Source organism: Hetaerina americana, unplaced genomic scaffold (genome assembly GCF_022747635.1).
Source record: "Hetaerina americana unplaced genomic scaffold, ioHetAmer1.1.p SCAF_1, whole genome shotgun sequence".
NCBI classification, from domain to species: Eukaryota; Metazoa; Arthropoda; class Insecta; order Odonata; family Calopterygidae; genus Hetaerina; species Hetaerina americana.
The window spans coordinates 61,762,564-61,784,207 of NW_027286069.1; the positions used below are offsets into that span (position 1 = coordinate 61,762,564).

Genomic DNA, 21,644 nt, shown 5'->3' on the forward strand with positions numbered 1-21,644 from the left:
ATTATTTATGAACATTTATTTCCTAGACCAGATACCAAAAAGGCGAAAGGCAGCCGTAACGACCGAGCATTAACAGAAAAAGAGAGGAGTAAGTCGTTGTTTTAATGGTTGACGATGGAGAAAATGTTGCTTATTTACGACTTTCATCGAATGCATATGTCAACGTCGCACAACCGAGGATAATGGAATTGCCATTTGAAATTTACCCTTCATGCATGTCAACACATAGTTTTGGCAGTTATACATAAATACCTACTGAAGTGCGGGCGGTCATTTGCAGTATCTATTATAGTGTGCCTTCAATTTAGAGGGTTTTTTAATGTAAAAGACAGATAATTGTAAATAAATAAATAGCTTTTATTCAAAACTAAATTAGGAGTTAAGCTACTTCAATTGTTTTACGATAGTACAAATGTTCTATTGAATGACAGCGACGATGTATTTATAAACAAAAAAATGAATTCCATCCGCCATGGGGAATCGAAAACAGCTCAGGTGACCATTATATAATTAAATGTTTAAGTTAGACACGGAAGCATCTATTTTCGATGCAGGTCAGCTTTGTATAGGTTAGGATGATGTTAACTTCAACTATGATAATGTCACGAGTCCTGACACAAAGATCCCGCTATCATGAATAATAACGTCAACGCTTCGGATTCAACTGTGAGGAAGAAGAAAAAAAGTTGACTTCAATGCTATCGAATATTCATAAACAATCTTCGGCACGTGAAGGTGGTCCAACTCACTTCATTCTCACGGAGAAAGTACTGCAGGGATTCTCACCCCGGGCGTAACTAGCGCTAAAGAGTCTGCAAACGAGATGATGACCAATAGGTGACGAGAAACTATGCGCTAAAATCCGCCGCGTAGGTGACCGACCATTCCCAGCGACGTATCCATAACGCTAATAATAACGTTTGCTTTAATTTCACCGGGTTTCTTGCTCACGTACATCCCTCTTAAAGTTACCTCTGCTCTTGCACTGCAGGGGGTCGGAACGGGAGACTTTAAAGGAGCGGCCTGGGTGTGGCATCGGGGTGCGGAGACACGGTGAGGAACGACGGAGGACAAGAAAGTGGTGCGGAGAAGGGGGAGGGGAGCGAGAGAGCAGAACCGAGAAACACCACCGAATGGGGCAAACGAGAGAAAATATGGGAGGATGACGTGGACGAGGGAGAGGTTAAGGAGAAGTAGTCGATCCCCCAGGGTGGGGGGAGCGACATAGAGGGAGATCGCGCTGGGGGGAAAAGTACACATTAGATTAAAATGGCTCCGCACGCGCTCTGGAGCACAGCGTGAGTGGGGTGGGGAGAGAGTCGTCGGCTTGGCGGGAGGGAACACGTGGGTGTGGGCGTGCGGGATTTTAAACGAGCCGGGTGGGGAAGGGATATGCATTTTTATTATTTCCAGGGGAGGGCGTGCCTTTTATACCGGCCGCGCAACAGGTGTTTCGGAAGAAGGAATCATCTTGTCGAGAGTGAGGGAGAGGGTGGCTGGGGCGGAGGGGATGGGGCGGTTGGGAGGGGCAGGGCGGAACGGATTGAGAGAGGCACGCGAGAGAGGATCGCGCGGAGAGAAGTCGTCGCAGAATTCGCCATTTTCGACGCGAGATTTATCAAGTGATAGAAAAAGGATGCGGAATAGATTGAAGGAAAACCAAACGCGAGCCCCCATCAATGCACCCGAAAAATATTTCGAACAGGTGGGATTGTCAATTTTCTGTTTTCCGAAGGCGTAAACACATACTGCAACGTTCGCATGGATGGAGAAGGATAAAACATAAAATCCATGCCTGTGATGGGATTCGAAAGGGGGATCTTAAGGCTAGCCAGAGGTCGCCCGGACCACTATACTATTAATTTTACATCACTTACGTTATTTAATTATATTTTTTAACTATATTCATTCCACGATTTCAATGAACGAACATATATGGGAAATTTGGTGGAGAAACTAATTAATATATCATATTCCCAATGGCTAAAGACTTTTCAAATCAGGTGCATTCCTTTTTCCAATGTTATATTGGAAAAGGGTCAGAGTATGCCTCGTGGAAACGAACCGTATGCGGAAAGAAAACTTGCACGAAAGGTTCTTCGAATGTCGATTCGAGATTGGCTGGGAAGGTTCATCCCGATTCCTTTAGGCGGAATAAGATAAAAGAGCGCTTTCGCTCTCTCTTTTCGAAGAAATTGACCTGTGACCGAAAATCAAAGAGGTGACGAGGAAAAAAGTAAGAAGCAGCAAGTGCTCCCATGGAAAACGAAAGTAAGCGTTTCTGCGCTAGATTTATTCCGACAGCATTACCTGATTGCCCCACGGCATTGATAATGAATCTGCTTGTTTCTTTCGTTTCATTTCGGTCGGAGCAACCAAAAGAGGCTCTCTCATCCGAGAGATAAAAAAAATGTAAACTGTGTATGCGTAAGGGGATGATGCTTGCCATAAACAACACCGTTCCGACTCGTTCCAAAAGCGGTCCACTCCCAAACTCCCCCGCAGCCACCACCTCTCCATCCTCCTCTCCCCTCCACTCAAGTTTTCTTCCATGGCCGCAACCGCCCCCTTTCAGGTTTTACCCGGGCAACCCAATATCGCCCGTCCGTCCCCTTTCACCTCACGCACGCGGCTCTTCTCCCATCCCAGGAGGGAGAGGAGAGACTCGAGGCTAACGCATACTCGAGAGTCGCACGACCCGTATGGGCAAAAGCGGTCTCGAGTTCGACTGCAAAGGTGATGGATTTCGCAATGTCACAATTGGAGCAAATACCTGCGACCCGTCTTTCTACACGGGCTCCGAGCGCACACCGGGCACTCGCCCCTCCCCCGTGCGCCCCGCCGCTCCCTTTCCCTCCCCCTACCCAACCGCCCTTCCGCGGGGGTAACCCGTATTCCCCACACTCCCGTCCCCACCCCATTCCCACCACCCGCCTCCCCCCTCCTCCCTCATAATCCTCCCCCGAGCCGTCTTCCCCTCTCCAAACCACTATTTCCCTCATTTCTCGATCGAATGCATTCCTGTGACATTTTTTTCCCTCGGCGCAATCCGACGCGAAAGTCTCCATGGGTTGATAGTCCGCCAGTCACATCATTTAATCATCACCCGGGAAACCATTTTATTTGACAGATATTCGGCGTCGCAAGTACGACGCCTGGTGTGCGTGGCTCGGACCGCCACGAGGAAAGAGAGGGACCTATTCAGACCAGCCAGAATTTTTCCCAGCAGGAATGAGAAACTCTATTTTGCCTGCTAGTGACGTTTTCTCCAATATGAGGAATTCAACATCCTCACGCCTCTATGTGTTTAACCTTTGGGGATGAGAAATGCGTTAACGATTAAATGGATTTGGAAAGTGATAAAATTTCCTGTAACTTTTGATATTCTTCGTGAAATATTACATTTATTTAGACATTGAATGGTGATTGTTTATAAAGTTTAAGTAGAAATCTTACCATCAGTTAACCAACGACTACCGGGTATAAAAACCAATTAAAATTTGAGCTTTGTCTAGAGCTTATGATCCAACTTCATTCCTACATCTACGATAAAGCTTTTGGCGTGTCAGTGACACAAGGTCACAGCACGCACATGGAAAACTGCCTGATTAAATCCAGGGCAGATACAAAGACTTATTCTATCAGTTTTAGGAAAAGATTAAGATGAGGGGGAGGTATAGGTAGGAAGCAGATAAGGTAAATCACAAAAGGACTTCTTCAGTCATCGCTAGTTGTGCAGGATTAGGTTTATGAATTTGAACGAATGAGACTCTCTTTTAAAAAGTTGTAAAAATGTGCCCAGGAGTTCTTTCGTCAAGAAGTTATCTCAACTATAATCACTATTACAGAGTAAATTTACCCTTCTGTTCACTACCTTCCCTACAATCTACTCGCACATCTGTTCATCTTGAAAGGACTCTGGGGTCCTTAAGTAATAAATGAAAATATATACATGTATACCACACCAGAGATACAGATACAGACCTGTATATCGCTTCATATTTCCACTGTACAATTGTATATTTCAATGCCAATGCGGGTTGGTCGAGTGGTAAAAATGTCTGTCCGACTATTCTACTTCTTTAGGCTCTCGATTTGACTCTCACTCGGACAAAAAAGTATCGCGCTTATCTTATTAAACCTAATCCAACCTAATAAAATAATATATGTCTCGACGGGAAAATAGTATATCAGTAGCGCGTAGCAAAATATGTTAGGATTGATCAATGTTTGTTCTAAAGCCGGCATAAAATTTATAATGCATGGCAAAGAAGAAAGGCATTTTACACATTATGAAATGTTAATATGGCAAAATGATAGCCTGATATACGATACATTATACCTATTTAGTAAAATTGACAGAGAAAGTGATACCATTTTTTCGAGATCACAAAGAGATATTGCATTCACAAATCAAACTTAACATATTCAGCGGCAAACAGCTCCAGATAAGCAATTTCAAAATACACAAAACATGGGGATAAAATTGATGATTTCCGGCGTAACTTTATGGAATCGATTCATATTGGAAATGAAAAACAGTAACTTTGTGATTCAGTTTCACCTGAAGATGACGTTGAGCGTCGAAATCCGTGTCGTCTCGTCATAAAAATTTTTCAGTGGAATCACAAAGTTACTGTTTTTCATTTCCAATGGGGATAAACATGAAAAGTACTTTTTCCTAGCACAAATTCTTTCCGATTAACAGAATAGAACTCAATTCAAAAGGAGCTAGCCAATCGATGCAACCTGTCTCTACACCAGATTCCATATTGCCTTAAGAAGACACTTTCATGAGCCTGATTTCTCATGTATCCATATGGTTTAGAAAAAGTTTAGAAAACCTCCAACTGGAACCTGTTTCCACTATACATGGTCGCAAAGCCATTGACGGATGTATTCGCTACTCATTGCGAAACATGGTGCAAATCATAAAAAGTTTTTTCCTGCACGATGGCCATAAATTGCTAATCAGCTTCTCAGTGTCTCTTTGATGAGCGAATGAGCTAATAACTCATAAATCACATCGCTTTCGTCGAGAAGAAGGATACAATCGTGAGGATGAATGGCCTAAAGGCTTTTCATTTGTCAAACGAATGAGCGGAAAGATTAAAACAGCATGTGAACGCACGGCGGAATCTACAGGCCTGTAATAGCAGTGTCCTGAGGTATCATCCTTCAGAAGCTAACTTCTAATTAAGGATTCACTTGCCATTCACACGTTTCCATTTATTTTTAAACAAAATTAACACCACTATTCCAGATAGTCTTGAGCTTATGCGTGCCATCTAAGTGTCCAAACTGAAAATATAAAATAAAGGAATAGTGCGTTTATCGTTTAGCTTATGCTGTCATTATGATGGCTAAAGTGGGCTGGTTCTGAAAAGTTAAACGAAACATTAGTGGCAAACGACCTTAAGAGTAGGCATTACTTAATGGACATTACACACAATCCAAATTCATATTAGAATTCCATTTCAGTTTATCACGAGTATTCAGACCTTACAACGGCTTTAAAGCCACCAGGTTAACCGGATTTCCCTTTAGTTGTCTCAACAGGAGTCATGATGCATTTTTCCCTTTCCTCATACGTCGTCATATACGATTTATCTTAACACAACTTAGATGGATATTAAGTCATAATCTGTCGAAATGGAAAAAAAATATGGATTAATAAATCTTTCAAAAGTTTTAATGCTTCCTTTCGGGAAAATGAAAACCCTCCGGTAAAAATCACTCGATATTCGGAAGTTTTACATTTCCATAATTATCACGTTAGAAAATCGTGATTTTTAATTTTCAAAAGACACTTTGTCCTTTAGGATTCATACAAGTTTAAACAATCTTGTTCCATCACAAACCCATTCGTATCATGGTTACCTGTGTCGTCTTAACGAGTATCCAATTTCCCACGCGCATTCCCCCCATCCTTGAAGCTAAGTATCGCTCAAGCATAAAAGTTCGACTTACGGATTAAAACCACCGTTCCTAGCGCTGATCTCTCTCAACACATTGATCTTCCCCGCCCTAAAAAACATTTCCCCCCCACCCCACGGCCGCTCACACTACTCCCCCAATGGTGTCATATCCCGTTTACCTTCCAAACTATGCAATCTCAAGACTAACCGAAACTCCGCCTCCTTCTCTCTCCCACCCAAATGGTCCCACTCGCACAAACCGCGACGACCGCTTCGTTTCTATGGAAAACCCCCTTCGTCCCCCTTTCGCGACCCCCGCCGCGGGCTAACTCGAACTCCCCCATACATACACGACCTACGTATATCCATGAACGCACTCGCAAGGCACGCCGACACGTAGAAAAGACCGCGGGAGAGCCTTTGCCGCAGACACGTGAAGTGACACGCGTTTGATCCCCGACCAAAATCACACGCAAGGAAAAAAGGGGTGAAAGTAATTTTTTTTTTAAATGAGCGTTAAATAAGCGATGGCGCGGCAGGAGGACACTGTTTATACAGTAGCCCTGCTCCACTCCCTCGTTCCTTTCCTTCCCTCATTCTACGGCCGGCCTTTTTCATTCCTCTCCCCCCAAGACCGGGGCTTCACCACCGGGCGAAAGCCGTGACGGTCTTGTGAAACGCTGTTTTTTTATAATCTTACGACTGCGCGCGGGCGCCATGATAAGACATTTTTCCCTGCCCACCCTTCCCTTCGGTGGTCTCCTTCTCTTCAGCCTTCGGCCGCCGGTGCGAGAGACATGGACGCAGCAGCGGCTGGCTCGTTAGCGGGGGAGGAGGGGGAGGGTTAGACGAGGGAGGTGTCCGAGGGAGGACGACGGAGAAAAGCTTCGTTCCCTCCGCCGATGGAAAAAAAATCATTACTCAATCTCACTCGTTAGAGGCTAAGTTCGACGGCTTACGAAGGCCAATTATTTTATTGCAGTGGAACTTCACGGGTACGTTAACAGCCTTCGAGAGTGTATATACACAAGGAGGGTGCATGTGTGCCCACTTGTGTTCATTGTCCTGATCACTCTGGCGCTCGCGTGTTGGAAGTCGTAATCTAGACATCAAAACACACGACTTGGCGTCGCATTACATCGGATGCATGCACACGGAAAACTCCGATTCGTCCGAACAGGGCTTAGCTTAGATAATGTCCACTGGTTGCAGCTATCCGTTCGCGGGGTTATTCAGCCGTGCTTGCCCATTGCTCGTTTGCAGTCGCCTGTGATGAAAAACGGCGCGAGTGGAATTCGTGTAGTTTGTCTCCGGGGCGACAACTGAACTGAATGATGAAGTAGAAACGTAAAATAGTTTGAAATACTTTTTGATTATTTCCTTATTTTAATACGTTTTCGTCGGATTTTTTTGCGTTAAACAAATTAAAGAGCCATATCAATATACCTAAGAATTCAGCAAGGTAAATTGTGTATAATTCACATATATAATACATCCTGAATTTTTTCCTCTTATAATAAAATATAAGGAATTATCTTTGATTTTGCTCCTTCCCTTTTAAGTCGATCAAGTGCGTAAATATGCTAAATCACTATGAGCTTGATTTACTTAAAAGCTAACTTAGGAACTGAGCAATTAAATGTTATAGCAACAGTAACTTTTAAACCAATTGAAATAAAACAAGGCGTTGTTTAATTTCTAAACTGAAAAATAAGTTGCTGAGCGTTTAATAATCAATGGATGAAAAAACTGCGTGACTGCAAAAATTCTGATCACATATCGCTCGTTCTTTTGGTACAAATTTCTTTGAATTGGAATGACGGATTCCATAGTCCCCAGGAAACTTCTTCTATAGGAGCAATGAGTCATTTATGCATCACCCTACGGGCATAGTACCATGAGTATTCCTGTTTCCTAGTCCTTCTTCACTTAGGTACCAACTAGTACGTCTATGAGCACAGCATCAAAACCGTTTTGCAAAGAAAAGATTTGCACCCCACTGTAATGCCGCTGAGGTATTAGTGATCTGGCCACATTTACAGGATACAAAGGATGCCGAACGATCTACGATCCCATATTCGTCCGGCAGCTACGTGACGCCGTGATAATGACACACGGCGAGCGATGGATGGTTCGGGTCATGATCGGCCCTCGCGCTGGAGAGGGGACGCATTTGCCGCGGAGGAAGGCCGCTCGGGATGGCGTTGCGCAACCCCGTTTTCGATCAACCACCTCTCCCACGGGACCGTGTGGACGAGGGCACACACAAATACGCGCGGCGAGCACGCGCCCACGAGATGGGCGACTTCGGAGCGTCGCCGAATGACTTACCCCGACACCGCCAAACGGTGGAGGTTTCCTAATGAGAACTGTACACAAAGGAGAGATTAATGAAAAAAAGAATAATACGGGAGAGTTTTAGTTCGTGTGAAAATGGGGCTTTTGAGCGGGAATTATTTATCCATCTTTTTTTATGAAACCTTGGGATGCCGTGGCAGAACGCGCGCCTGGAAGGCATAAAAAGGTGAGGGGGGATTTGGATCCGAAGGAGGAGGGGGTGAGTCAGGGTAGATAGGGGTGGGGATCGTCACGCCAGCCGTTCACAGGACGGGGTGAGGGACAACGGCGGACATTTCGTGAAACCTCGCGGAGTATTTCCCCCGTTTGTGAAAAATGCCCCTGCCAAGTGGGAAACTCTTGCAACCGTTTCTCTCGATGTTTTTTTTTCAAGATATTTATCTTAGATATTATCACGAGAGATGGGGATTGGCTCGGTGGAAATATGTATTCTTTTGCGAAAATGCAGTTTTCGACACGAAATCACAACACGAAGGGAATACATAAGTGTTGCAACGGTCAGAGTAGCGTTTCATTACGTTTTACATTTTTCGCTAAGGCGCCAGTAAACATAATTTCCTAATCGAACATCGCATGATATAAGACAAAACTGTGACTTCTCCACGGAGAATGCACATTCATTCATAAAGTTGCGCGAAAAATTGAAAAACTGAATGTTATTTAAAATGCAATTTAATATGTGTGCTTCGATTATTCGACTTGAGTTCCCACCCATGGATCACACGAACTTTCCGTCACATATTAACTATAAGGGGAAGGATAAGAGAAATGGAATAATAGTATAATGGGAAGAGTTCACCCCAGCCGTACTCTTATAAATGGTAAAGAGTACGGCTGGGGTGAACTCTTCCCATTATATTTATACGGCCGTAGTTACCGTTCGCTTTGTATGGAATAATAGTGTTTAATGACTGTATATCAACGTCTAGAGTACCGTTTTGAAAGCCATCATGTCGGTAAAGGTGATGAATTATGCCGGTATCGAAATGATGATTAGCGCACTCCATCGACCGACCAAGGGGTCAAGGGTTTGGCTCTCTTGGGACCCTGAAAGTGTTAATGGAATTAAAAATGGAGTTAAAAATAGAATTAAATATAGCATTTTAGAAAAAAAATAACTTAAATTAATGAATATACCACTTTAACAAATCAGTCTCTTCGCAACAAGGAATTACCTGAAACTCACTTTCAACAAAACTTTTAATGCTACCACAAGAATGTGACTTGTCATAAAAAAGATTTCTCTCATATTACGCTTGTATTATGCATCGCCACATTTCATATGCAACTAGAAAACTCATAAGGTTAAAATATTCGCGCAGGGGGAAACTCAAAACTACTTATGCAGGAGTTGAATCATTACAAAAGGCGTCATATTCACATGTCCCCACAAGAGCATGGCAAACGTTTTCATTCTTTTTTAAGTTTGTGAAAACCTATGGAGGAGCATTAATTATTTCTCTGCGCTGGCATCCATGAACGCTTACGGAGGGACATGCCTCCCGTGTTGCGTTAGGCGAGGTTCACTCTGCCTCGGCATGAAGCGGGGGATATGGGGTGTGTTGGGGGAGGCTTGGGAGGAAAGAGGTGTAATCTCATGTGTTGGGACGGCTGCGTGAAATAAATAGAGAGAGTGAGAGAGCGGAGAGACAGATACAGGGAGAAAGAGAGAAAGATATCACGATGGTATTACACGGCCGCAGAAGGAGTAGTAAGACACTCGGAAAAAACGATCCTTGCGGGCTGAGTTGTCTTGCCGTATATGGAAGGTGGCGGAGGAGTGAGGCCGTGATGTTGGGAAGGGAAGAAGAATGAAGGCAAAGAAGAAGGAGAAATGGTGGAGAGTAATAAGCAGATGGGGAGACAGGTGACGCGAGGAAGAACGAGAACAAAGGACAAGGGAATGAGAAAAGAATAGGAGGGAGAGGGATGGAAAATTTGTAGGGAAACTCTGACGCGAGGGAGGGAGGGGAATGAAAGCGAGGTTTTTCAAGTCGCAGTGCAGAAAGACAGAGAGAGGGGGAGGACGAGAGGGAGAGAGAGAGAGAGACATGCTGAGCAAGAGGAAGAAGGAAACCTTGAAGTGAATCGTTGAACTCTCGTCCCAGATTTTTCCCTCTACGGCCTCTACGGAGTGACAAGAAAGAGACGGAGAAGCAATGGAATAGGCGGATGAGGATGGGAACTGAGAGGATGGGGGATAAAGGATAGGTAGTTAGATGATAGATAGATAGACTGTCTTAAATCGTGAGTGACCTTCTAGTGGCTCCTGCTCCGCCTCTCAGCCTCACTACTACGTTCGCCTTCGCTAATTTTTGTTTTATTTATTCAACAATACTCTTCTGATTGGCTGAGCTGTAGTCAAGTGGAGGGGCGAGTTCGTGTTCCTTTCTGCCTTTTAAACTTACTTCGCTATTTCTTCACTTGTGGCTAAAGTTTAAGTGGCGATTTATTGAGTGGTCTGCTTATCGATTAATAAATCCTCCTCGTCATTAACTGCCTGTTGACTAGTGTACATATTACTCTTTTTCGGTCGTCTATACACTTTTATGCCCCAGGCATAAACACAATTTATCCTATGCATATTGTATACGCTAAGGAGAACTTGAACCAGTCTCATGGGATAGAAGTAATTAGATCATTGTATTTTTACTACAAAAGGCTATCGAATAATAATATTATTTAATAGAAACAAATTACTAGATGTCGAGAATAAATAATACGGTGGTCTGATGAGTACAGAAAAAAGTTAACTTAATTCTTGGTTCCGTTCGATTTCTTTTATGAATTTAAGATCGACCAGTTTTTCATATCAGGAGAGTTAGACACAGAGTTAGTGGTTAATTCAATGTCATCAATTCTACGTTTTCCATAATGAATGATGAGTTACCCTTTTGTTTCCACCATGAATATGCAAAGGAGTTAAATTGGCGTAATAGTTGATAATTACTAAAAATAACGATAACACTATTCTCAAGGGCTTTTTAGTATTAGACGACAATAATAGAAATAATATAGTCCATCGAGCATAATGGGCTCATATCCAAAGTAATATTAATAACAAAATATTTGTTTGGTAGTTGTGTCCATCGAAAAACCTACCTTAACCGGTCGATTACCTTAAAAAAAAATTAATAACGTCGAGTCCAAAGTAAATTTTAAAGATATTTTTAGTTTGTTTGTTATAATGTATACCAATTATTTGGCAATGCATATCTTACGAAGACTTCCGCATTAATTAAATTATAATAAAAAATTTTAATACGATAAACTGTAAAAAGACTTTTCTCGATTTGGAGATGATATCGGCGAATATTAACTTATAATAAATATACAGTATGTGATTTCGAGTAGAACTCTTGTCATCAAACAAAACTGTGTTACCACTGACTCAACTGGCCACCACACAGGATTTTCGAAGCTTTGAACAATTATTTTTATGTCCATAATAGATCTTATATTTTTGTTCTTAAAATTAGTTATAAGAAACAATTTCCTCTAACCTGAGAAAAAGCTTTCATCACAAAAGTACCTCCAATAGACAGTCGATTGCTTCTGCTACTTAATACCCACTTGATTTCATCAATGGCCGGTGGTGTCTCGAAAGTCTTGGCCTTTTCATTCGGTCTGTGTGGCCCCTCTTCTAAGATATTTCGTGGCCAGTCTGGACATTTAGGCGGAACCGTATTTCATTCTAAGCGCTCGAGGCCAATGCGCAGTATACGCAATTAAGAACATTGGTTAGGGTATAAGCGGACAAAACAGAAACGGGAATAACTAAGACTCCTAGGTTTCACAAAACATTGTCAGGGTGACGATAAAATTACTTCTAGTGATCTGCACAAGCTGACGATCGATGTAACTTTTCCGAGAACAGATGCTCGTAAGCTTATGTTTTATCATTAAAACTTCTCTTTTGATATTACCTCTGCATGAATTTCAAATCCAAATACGTGCAAGATTTTCTATTTAAAGAATGAAGTTCTAATTGCGGCGATATACTTTTATTGAGAAATATCATTTACCTTCATTGAAAATGCCCGAGACTCCATTTTACTTCATACACAGCTATTAAATGAGGTTACGGGGTTTAGCATGCTCGTAATAAAATCGCTAATCATTGATGACAATATTTATCATTGGTTGGCATATTAATTAATTATCAAGCCGTGAAATGGCACGGAATAACATCTACGAAAGTAATTTGTACGAGCTGCCTCGTGCAGCACACAAAGAAACGCTGACTCGGTCGATTACGGGTTTGTATCCGTGTAAAAGACTGAATGGCAATATGAGATCAAAGAAAAGGCCAAAGAAAGACAAAGGAAGACTTCAAAATGGGTTAAAAAACCGTTATAATGAAAAGTCGTTTAGTAACGCGGGCGCATGTGGCTTATCTTGTACTTGAGCCTGTAGCTCGGGGAGAAACCATTGCGTTAATCCAACATCGCCACCGTGATCGGCATGAGATCGACATGGATAAGTGAGCGAGTGGAATATGAATGATTGGAAATTGTTTCGTGAGACATGGAAGCCCTCGACGAGTATCGAACTCACGACCAAATCCATTCCGTGGCCGTCACGCCGAGTCATAATCCGGGCCCTTTACATCTTAGTGCGTCGAGCCGTGGATTGTTTCCCTTGTTGAGCAAGGGGGATGTTTAAAGGCGAATAAGGACAGTTGAAAACCACAATCTGCCCTTTATGGAAAGGTGTAGACATATTAGGCAAAAACGTTTGGACTATGAGTTCTTTGTTTTCGTTCAGATGTATGCATAAATATCATAGAAAAGAAACTAAACACACTTTTAGCAGTAAATCGAGTTTCGTGAACGACTGCTGTTCGTTGAGATTAAGTTCAACGAAATTCTGAAACCGAGAGAATATGAATTCACTTCGATATTAAATCATGAAATATAAACGATATATTTCATGTAAAAAATATATGAAACATATCCGCGGTCATATTTGGCTCAAAATTAGTCTGGTGTGTATTCACCTCCTGCAACTCACCCTAGCGGTGGTTTGCAGAGACTAAAATATCACATATATTATCTTATAGTATATATTATCATAATATTATCTTATGTATAAGCAAGATAAAGCTAATAAAAATTAGAAAGTGCCGATAGAAATAATTATAGGGAAAATTTGAGTTTTGCCCCAGCAGAATTTTATTTTACTTTAGTTTCTATGATATTCTTATAAAAAGATTAAGCGAATTCAAAAGAATATCAAGATGTGACAATTTTTCAGATGACGCCATCCCCAAACATGCATACGTGAGTTTACCTCGAATTTGACTGAGATTTTCTTTAAATAATCGGTATGACAAAATAAAATATTAAGAGTAGCAACCTTAATTTCATGCTCAATATTTTTGTTAATTGTGGAACAATTAATTCGATTTTGGTCACAGACAAGCCATAGGCAGTTGAATTTCCTGAAGGCAATCTCATTCAATATTTTTGTCAACATTTCATAATTTACAAGCATTAGATTCAATAATTGGAGATAAAGTGGTATGCTATGACTTTTGTATTCCTAACAGTTAAGTGCAAAACAGTTCTTTTCATAATTGATTTTTATCAAACACTTCTCATTCATTCTCCATTGGAAAGATTATTGCGGATTTCTATTTTATAGTAATCATAATTCCATTTGTATTGGGATTTTAACAACACTACAAGCTTCGAATTCCTTGATTATTTCAACTGATGACGTAAAAAATAACGAAAATGATAGAGGTAACATCAGATATTTAATATTCCCCATTAACATCTCAGACGTTACTAAATAGCTCAACTGCGTTTGCTGCTAGGGATAGGAACAGAATTCTTAGAAAACCCTTAATCTAGACATAATGAGATGTTTTATGCAGCACTTGGGAATACACTTATTTACAGTACGACTTGAAACTCGGACGAAATTGGTCAACACAAACTATCTGGCCTAATATTTTAGACCTAAAAAGTTTTTGATTTGGTCTAAATTGTATATAATGACTGATTATGATTGTCATAAATTTTTGCATCTGAGTACGAAAGCGATGAAACAGTTTTGAACTTCATTCTCCTAACTGCCCGTGTGCATTTTTAAAAAAATGTAGCTGTATCATTTTTTGAAAACGCTTTTTAATTTACAAAACGTAATGTTCATCAAAGAAATAAACCCACTTCAATGTTGATAAAACTAATACTCACGGGGTTTCAAATCGAATATTTCATCTTATTTTTCTCGGATTTCGCGAGCGTAGACGGAAAATGAGACAAGTGAGAAACCGTGAATTATCTAAGATATTAAATTACCTTCTCGAAAGACTTTCAACGCCTTCAGCAAAACTTTTCGCAAAATGAAAGAGAAATAGATATTGGGAAAAAAACTCTGGAAAATATTAATTAGAAACGGAGATATGAGGCAAATGGGCAATCCCACATTCAATCTTGTATATCAGAGTGAATATATGAATCGATGAAGGTAACTATCTGACGATCAATCGAGTGGGTTTTTCATTGAAAAATAGTCGCAGGGAATTGCTTTTCTAAGAATTCAATTCAGCAACGACTTGAGTTTCCAGCTCGGCGATTCAAAATGCGCACCACACCCGCATATAAAAGTGGAAGAAATGACTTGCTCACGAACTTTCACTTTCAGCAACCAACAGGTGAGGTTTATTAATCCTGCTTCTCAGGAATGCGGTGGGCCTACCGGTGACATGGGCGACATGTACAAACTCGGGCGACATATTTAACTATTTTTACACTTATACAATGCGCAGAATCACTACTGGTGATTTCTTATCAGCCTAACAACCATTAATAAAAATATATATATATAGACGAAAACATTCCTTCTGTGCGATCCTGGCTTCGTTTATTTAAATAAAAATTTTAACTAAAGATAATTTTAAATATTAACAGGTTTTAAAACATTAAAAACGAACTGAAATAATATTTTAGGCTTCCCATAGGTCTTTACTGCGTTGGGCTTCGATTAGCGTTAAAGCAATTACATTATAAAACAGAATAATAAATTTTGATCATTTCCGATGCTCAATTCATAGAACTTGCAGGAAAGTCACCCATTTAAATTTTTGAAATTGATAATACAGGTATTCGTCGTGATACAGTTTGAGATAGGTACACTAGATAAAGGCATACATAAGAATGAAATCTTTATTATGAATATCGTCCTTTTCCTCGAGAAACTACTAATCAGATATAACCCCATAATAATTTAAATATGTTAAAGCAGTGTTTCATTGGTAAGCATTTTATTTATGCATCGAGAAGAATATTATAAAATCGATGGTTTCAAGCTCTACTTCGTGAAAATTCATGATCATTGGACTAATACACTTGATATTTTTTCACAAAAGCACAACAATATTTTGTGAAAAAGAACCCAGTTAAATTATTCGGTGAAGTAAACTACAATTATTGGAATGTTTGCAGCCACGTGACATAAGGCAAAGCCGAAGTGCCTTATGTAAAAAAGTACCACAAAGATTGAAAGCTCAGAGCTACCTCCAGCTAAGGAGGCAATGCTGTTCCACCAGAGTTATGCAGCGTTAACAAGGTTACCTTTGACGCTAATGTTCAGGCGTGCATGTTCCGCTGCTTATTCCTCCCTTACTCATCACCACTATGCTCACTAATCACAGTCGGACCCGTTCTCATTCGAGTGAGAAATTGAGAGAGTGTTATATGCGTAGTATAATCCATTAATGTCATATCCTGTTACGTTGGGTAATTAAACATGTCCAAGATAAATCGAATGCTGCATGCTAGAGTAAAGTAAGGATTTACGCCTGCAATTTATTTAACTAAATGCATCATAGATAGCGACTGAGCAAAAACACAGGTGACAGGAAATATAAGCAGGTGACAACAGAACACGAAATCAATATTTTCCGTTTTATTCTCGTAAAATGACCCGAATACCACACATATTCTCGAAATGAAGAAATTTAAACGACTTGCTACACGAAAAAAAGTACGATAAGCATCCATTGTTTCTACTAGAGCAAACTATAATTGGATAATAGGTTAATAAATCAGCTTTCCTTTGTATTTGGGACTATTATTGGTTGCGAGAAATAACTAGCCTGTTATACGATGCTAAAAGTGGAACGAGAAATAGGTAAAACATCTCCAGAGACATTACTTGAGTATAACCATAGCGAAAAGGACCACGGTTATCTGAGGATAAATTGTAAACGAGACCTTAAGAGAGAAAAGGTACGGCTAACCACAGTTTTGAATTTCAAAGACCGAAAAAGAAAAATGCGATCATACGTATGGTACGAATTGAATTTTCAAGCTAGCTAAGACAAAAACTAGGTCACGAAGCCTGAGCTCCATTCTATAGTAGAGCTGACTATTCTTTAGCTCCATTTTTTCTCCGCGAGTTTATAATATCTCATTTAGAGGTAGAAAATAACTGACGATTATATAATGAAATACAGAGGTCCTTTGTTTTATACTATACTCCAAAACTGTTTTATTAAATCCTACTTGCAGCGCAGCTTTTATGTTTTCCTACACTTTACATTAGCGGTGCAGAATTATTAATGCCTGCCGCGCACGGCTGCTGAATCATTTGTTCCATTTCGATTGGGTGAGCAAAAGGTAGAATGGAACATTAGAAAAGTATGAGGTTATGAGGGGAGAGAGATGCCGAGAGTAGCGGAACTAAATGGTCACACCGAATTGCAGTTTTTTGCACCTGCTGGTTCTTCGATATCTACAGGTATGTAATCGAGGGAAGATGTCAAACAAGTAAAATAAGACACAAAGAATGCCATTGAAAATTCCGCCTTCACTAAGGCTCTACACAGGAATCCTTGCGGTAGGTCGCCTGTGTACCATCCACCACAACTACTTTTATCATCATACAGGTATCTTCCAGTTCAAGTTACAAAATGAGTTTCAAGACGAATGTCAAGTGCTGAACATTTTACTAAGTCCCCTTGAGAAAATACACAAAACCATTTGTTCGAAGAGAAAAAAAGAAATGCTAGTTCGTATCGGTTACCTACAATTATCTTTGAATTCTCAAAAGTTTAAATTATTCTCCTAGAATAGTATTGTAAAAAAATCAATCCTTTAACACAAGAGAGTAACTTAAATAATCTTAAAGATACATACTCTGGCTTAAGAATATCCATCGAGTTCGGTTTTCCGAGTGTACCGTGCTGAGAAGCACCACGCAAAATTATGGAAAAAAGTCATTTCACTCGGTCCTAGAAAGTATTCCGTCACTTGTTCCGCGGCATAAAATTTGTATTTTACATGGAATTATTCTTTATGTCTTTTATGTCATCGTTTTCTGCTAATGAAAGTTTTTCTATGATTGGCTGCCAGAGAAGTAAATAGTGTTAGCAGAAAAAAGTACCTGAGCGTCACAATAGGCTGACAACACGATGAGCCACAACGAACGAAAAGTCCTAAAGAAATGGCAACCAAATAAATTAACTTAAAAATATTAAGGATACCCGTATTTTAAATAAAAACAGACATAAAAGAAGACATAATTTACATAAACGCATGATTCAATAGTACATACAACAAAATATTTTTATTCACATTAGACAATCTTTTCGTGTCAGATGTGATGCAGAAATATAGAGGTGGTCAGTCTAGGTCAAAACCTACTTTAACCGGTGGAATTCTTTTAAAAACAATAGTTATGTATACATCATGATGAAAATTACAATATGAAATGGGATTTTTAATGTTCTAAGCAAGGGTGGTTGTGTATCTTCAATTTTAAAATAGTTTCAACACATTATCTTTTGCCACGACAGTAAATCCTAATCTTTTACGAAATGTGCCTCGAATTTTCATTTTCTGGTGAATGTACTGTACATGAGGGCAGTCGGCCCCACGGAAAACAAAAAAACTAGAGTAAGGTTACCTTGATAATAACGTTTTGCTTTGGCTACACAAAGTAAAAACCAACCATTCGGTGTACTACAAAAGGAGAGTGAGATCACGCGAATCGAATTCAGTCTCTTTAGTTAGTCATATGACCTTAGTGTATACTCCACGAGTTTTGCTCATGGAGGACGAGCCTGGAGGTGGTGTCCGGTAAGTTTGAGGTATTTAAAACCTCTCACAAGGGGCTGCGAGGACGCAAGACATTGGGCATTAACCCATCGCTACGCATTATGCCTTCACCCCTCCCCCCGCCGAAACGAAAAATACGCCGAAGGTCCTTTTTTTCGTATTGCAGGAGTCCGTTCACCCCTCTTTTGGCCTCCAAAGACCAAACGCCACCGGTGGACTGACTATCCAAGGACCCTACTCACTCCGCAGCATTCGCCCGCGGACTAACGCACCCGAGACAACACGCGCCGCCACGCAATTTGTTCACGAGCCCAAACCACTCCCCACCGCAAAACTTATCGACGCCCCACCCCTCCCGCGGAGACAGGAAAGAAAACCCCCTCCACCTCCTCTGAAATCACTCTCGTGCTATATATGTGCCAAGGTCGCTCTACAAGCCTCCACCCATCCCTCTCCCGGTGTTTTCTTAGGAAAACATCGTCATAGGCTCTTATGAAATTAATTCAAAAGTGCGTGAGGGCGATGGCACCTATCTCTCGAATCCCCTGCGCCACCCCACCTTGTCTCCCCCCTCTACCCCACCGACCTCCCTCGCAGTAGAGTGCGTGAGGGGAAAATTGCGAAACCCATATTCACATTCCCCCTCTCTCCTCTTAAAATCTCTCCGGCCTGTTTCTTTATGACATTTTTTCCTAAATGCGACAGATAGAGCGATGTTTTGACCCGCCACACTCCCATCCTCCCTAGATTTCCTCCGGAAAAAAGCGTGTGCATTGGAGGCCGAATCTCGCGCGTTTGTGAGTTAGTGCCGGCGTTTCGTTTTCGGGAATGGGTGCGGAGGTCGGATGAGAACACATGACGTACGAAAGGGCATGCGCGGCATAAAATTGCTGCGATACTCCACCGCTTTCCTACACTCCCTCTGAAGCCGATTCATAGGCAACAATATTCTCTGCCGCTTTTTTCCTCCATTTCGGATATTCGATTCTAATGATGGTGAATAGCCATCAGATTATTGGAAAGACTACGAGATGACTGACCTTTGCTCAATTATTCGTATGCTCATGCGATATTACGTGTTCTCTCAGCAAGGCGAATAAAATCAATCTCAACACAAGGGAGAATAACGTCTTAATTTGAAAATGAAGCCATTTTTTCTTCTCATGTAGCGTTTTATTTTTAATATTTAAAACGAAAAAATTCCGAAAATGCTTAGTTTTTTAGACAAATTAAGATTATTTTTCGCAATGTGTTATTAACACATAGTTTGGTAGAGGAAATAAGTTGGGAGGATAATTGGCATTGAAGTCGCATTGCATAAAATATTAAACTTAATACTTATTCGCTAATTAAATGCCAAATATTATTTCTATAGTAAAACACAACTTTCTTCTATAGTAATGTAATGTACAAAAACAAGATATCAACCGCAAATACATTTAAAGCGGCAAATATTTTCTTATAGGAACCAACGATATGCAGGATAATAATTCAATTCCCCGAGTCTAATAGTAACTAATAATAACTAATTATGTACATAAGTCTTTAGGAGCCGATAAATCAGTAATTTCATTAATAAAGACTTGAACCGGTGAAGGTGTAGGCATATTTTGAAACCTAGGGTAGTCAGATTTTACTCCTAAGCAACTCTTTTTCAATGAAGAGAGATTCAACTTGATTTTGGATGAAATTTCCTCAAGGGGATGGTTGTACATTGAGCATTTTGGGCTGTAGTAAAACATACAAGATTTGTTAAAACTATTTCCCCAGAATGTTGTCAAGAGTGGTTACAAGAATATCGCCGAAAATATAATTCATGGATAAAGAAAAATAAACTACTTCAAAAAGTGAATAATAAAACATTTTCAAAAATCCCAACTAAAATATTCAACCAGATATAAGGTATTGAAAATCAATAACAACCCCTAATCGGGAATATAATAGCAGCAAATAAAAGAAAGATGAAAATTTTTCATGATCCTTTCCATTTATATAACAAAAAAAATCATAATTTATAATGTACATATGACCGACAAACAGATTTGATTTGCATTCTTTCAAGGGGCACTGGCAACAAAATACGCATCATCACCACACATTCAAATGGATTATAGACATGGTATGTGCGACGCATGTTAAAAATAGCCCATTTCTTGAAAGAGAATTGAACATGTGAGAACCGCAAGTGCTCATCCACGGTGGAAATGACATCCAACAACGAATGGTTCGAGGCTTTCTACTCGTAGTTTCGCCGACCGTTCCGTATTTTCACAGAAAGCGGAGGAAAAACTATCACAACGCAACAATCGCAAACCGGGAGAGGGCAATAAAAAAAACACGGAAACGAAAACAACGGGGAATCCTCACCCCCACACGACCCTCCCGCCCCCCGATTCCCCCCAACCGACCACACTCACTCCCACAATGCCCCGTGCTCTCTGCTCAAATGCCCGGACGGGGAACTCGGTATTCCGTTAAATGAAAAAAAATGAAGGAACGGGACACGTTGTCATGGCGACGACGGAAATCTTTCGGTGCCCACATCCAACGTCAACCCGTGCACCCAAATCGGCTCTTCCATTCCCACATCACCCTTCTCCCTCTCCCCCCCTCCTATGTCCGCGCTCGAAAGCCTCTATGATGACTCCCACGCCGCGGCGTCGGCAGGGCACCCTGTGAGCGATCTGCCCGTGAATCCGGTGAGCGTTGCCGTCCATGTTGCGCGGGGGGGGGGGGTACGGAGATAACGGGAGGGCAGCTCCGGAGAAGGGGATGAGGGGTCTGACAGCGAAGGTGTGAAGCGGGGGTAGGCGCACTCGCACTCTTTTACGTGTTGTGGGGATCGTCACAGGCCGCAGGCCAAGCGAGCGGGACGGTAGCTTCGCGGCAACGGTTCACTCCGTAGCGGCGGCGGAAATTACCCGGGAAGGGCGATGCTGCGAGACTCCGGAGGAGAGCACCTATACATAGCAGTAGTTGATAAGGTCGACACTTCGCGCACCCTTTTCTCCACCACCTCGAACACACCAAATCGTTACCACAGTTCCCACCGCTCCGATCTCCTCCCCTGCATGGTCCGCGGGCAAGTTACCCAAGGAAACGGCGCACGGAGGATTGGAGGGTGGGAGGAAAAAGGGGTTATGGGAGATTGGCAAGAGCGGTTCCTAAACTACCGTTACCAGGCTAGCGGGCCAAAGAGATTTGACGCAAGTAGCCCTCATCCCCTTTCCCTCCTCCTTCGAAGGCGTAATGGAAGGCTCCCGACACACGAGTGATTCCCTCGACTTTGTAGTTCCTT

The 21,644-nt window shown here is 41.3% G+C and overlaps 1 protein-coding gene across 2 annotated transcripts in view; it reads right to left on the reverse strand.

Annotated features, from left to right (window-relative positions):
* Nucleotides 1–21,644, reverse strand: part of Hr3 (Hormone receptor 3) — a 597,218-nt gene that overhangs the window by 230,642 nt on the left and 344,932 nt on the right. The gene's annotated exons all lie outside the window — the stretch shown is intronic.